Below are 3,080 nucleotides of genomic sequence, written 5' to 3' on the forward strand. Positions count from 1 at the left end.
AAACAGATAAACTGGTTGGAAATATTTGTTAAAGTCTATTTTCTGTTTCATAGGATACTAAAACATATTAGTCATGGTAGTAAGTTGCTAAAAACAGTTTGTTTTTATGACTGTTGTTATTATTTCTTAGCTGTATTAGAAAAAAGTGGTAAAACTTCCTCAGGTTTAGGTTTTCATTTAATTTCTTTAATTTATTGGAGTGATATTGTCATGAAACTTGCTACAAAGTACTTCTGAAGTTAACTATCTAAAAATACATGTCTTTCTATTGTTATGACAATTTGATATAGTTTACTGTATGTGATGGTGCTGGCTGGGTTTTATTGTTAGGTTGGAACATTTTCTTTTTTTATCAAGAAATGATTCATGTTAATTACAATACCCTCATTTTTTTTTCAGGAAATTCTAGTCATTTGCATCATGAATTTTTATCTTTAGATATTATCTTTCTTAAAACTTCTATGCAGTGTATTCTTTCATGACACTTTCTTAAAAAACTTTTCAAACCATTGTTATATCAAATATTTCTTTGAAATACTGAAATAATCCATTTTTATCTGCCACTTATGTAGTTTGTTAGCACCAAGAAAGTCAGAGATTGTTTATACATGTATTATATTGTCGTCGATATATACTTTGCATGACATTTCCTAACACTTAAACACCATTTTGACATTTTTAAATAAAATGTTGAGAATGTATACATGTAGTTGAGTATTTTTTATTTTGTTACTACCTGCCTATTTATGTTGCCTGTGCTGTGATGGATGTCAATTCTACTGTGATTCATTGTCCAAAACTGTCCTGAATTGGTTACCCACAAATCAGTTTATGATGCTATACAATAAAATTAATCTTTATTCCATAAATGAAACATTTTATGAAAATTTTTTTTATTTCAAATATATGTCCACCTGTTGTACATAGCTGCTTTTATTCAAAGTTTGATTGTGATATTAGTTTTCATTGTGATGAAATGATGTTTTTTTGGAAAAAAAACAAGACTTCTAGTGATTCTTTATAGACTTTATTTAAAAATTTGATTCTGTATTATCTGTTACTGTGGCTCCATGTCAAAACCTAACATAAAAAAACTCCAATAACTATAATTGTAGTTAAATCAGTAAAAGGTTATAGCAGAATTGGCTTTTACATTTTAAAAAATATACCTGTATTACAATGAAAACACAGTACTTCATGAATAAATTATCATTGAACAAAATCCAAGCATACTTGATATATGATCACTAAAATATTGTGATCTTACGAACAGGAAAATAATTTAATGTAGATGATAAGAGATAATGTCAAGCTCTTGTTTGATACCTACATCACCAACAGCAGGTCTAGCAAAGACGAGACTTTATCTGTTTGTTCTTCATGCTTGACGGGTGTACTTTGTGTACTTTATAATTCAAAAAAGGTATTGATCCAATACTATTTTTGCACAATATTTATCATATATATTGGAGATGTGCACCTCCTACATGTCGAACCTACATTTTTTGTCACTTTATGTTGTGAATGAGTACCTACTTTGTAAAATAGAATTGAACCAATAATATACAAACTTTGCACATTGTTTATATACCTATTGAAGATGATGCACCCCCTATTATAGCAAAGTTTTATTAATTTTGCTTACATTTTTACACTATGAAATACCAATTCCATTTTTTTTTTAAATAAATGTTCATTTTTTATAAATTTTAAATATGTAACAGTATGCATGTATACACAATATGGTGACTGGAACTGTTTTTGAGACAATGGCCTCATATCATACAGATATTACAACAAGAGAATACTTATTTATAAGTTACTGTCATACAGGACATTTCCTCCAAATTGCAAACTACCATACTTAAACCTTCCACTTACAAATGTAAAAAAAAGATTGCTAAAAGATACACATTTGATTTCCAATTCAGAGAAATGAAATAGACGTTTGAATGAAATGAGATCTAAATTTGCAATTGGGTCAAAGGTGTAAATGAAAATAAATTTATTAAAACATTGAATATATACACTTAACACATACACTTGATGGCTTACATTAAGTGAAATAATGCTGAATAAAACTGATTCATCCTGCACCAGAATAATTAAGAATCCAGTATAATCAGGTCACATTTAGGTGGTCATTATTTAACCCATATTTTTGTTGTTCGAGTACATTTGTATCTAATGTAGCATTTACATTTCTATTCTATCACAGGACCAGAAAGCAGAATGCATGTAAAAAGCTAGCAAAATTAGGTGTAAATATCCAGAAATGTCTGGATTGGAAGTTAAAAAGTGAAAGAAAAAGATACCCTTTTCAGAGAAACTGAAATCAAAACACCGGAACAATCAAATAGAAAGAAACAATAATGAGTTACTCACAGTCAACTATGAACACACATATTTATTCTATGTTGTTGTCCATACAGATCTCATGAACCCAAACTTTCAGGTTCCAGAACCTCTTCTAGAAACTTTAAAATTCACAAAGAAGAAAGAGAACGACATTCATTAGAGATAGGAAAACCCTGAAATTTCTACGACTGGCTGTAAATATTGTCAATCATACAATACCGCATATTTTAATATACTGTACACGTGTTCCAAAATTGTTATTTATATATCCAAATATTTTAAATATGGTCAAAGGTAACAATAATGACAAGATACTCCTGAAGAGAAATTGTTAATGAAAATCAATGAGAGATCCTAATTCTGTAGGTAAGTAAAAGGCATTTTTCACATAGTCATCTTTTTGTTGAATTTGGGATTTATATATAAATGACTCAAATTTATGTGCTTATTCCAAACTTTTTTTATACAGCTGAAACCAAAACTCAATTACAGGAAAATAAGGCAAATCTAATTAAATATTAAAATACATTAATATATTACAGTCACTATCAAACCTTTCATAATTTTACTGTGCGAGAAGTAATAAACAGTGCACTATTGATATGATTTAGATAGCAGAAGTAGGTCAAGACCAAGGTCAATTCATTTTTTGAAGCATGCAGAAAATGACGACAACCTTTATTTCTTTTCAATTTAATGGCCTCTTATGAAACTGAGCAATA

Source organism: Perna viridis, chromosome 4 (genome assembly GCF_037379345.1).
Source record: "Perna viridis isolate PV_CMFRI_1.1 ecotype Kerala chromosome 4, ASM3737934v1, whole genome shotgun sequence".
Lineage (NCBI taxonomy): Eukaryota > Metazoa > Mollusca > Bivalvia > Mytilida > Mytilidae > Perna > Perna viridis.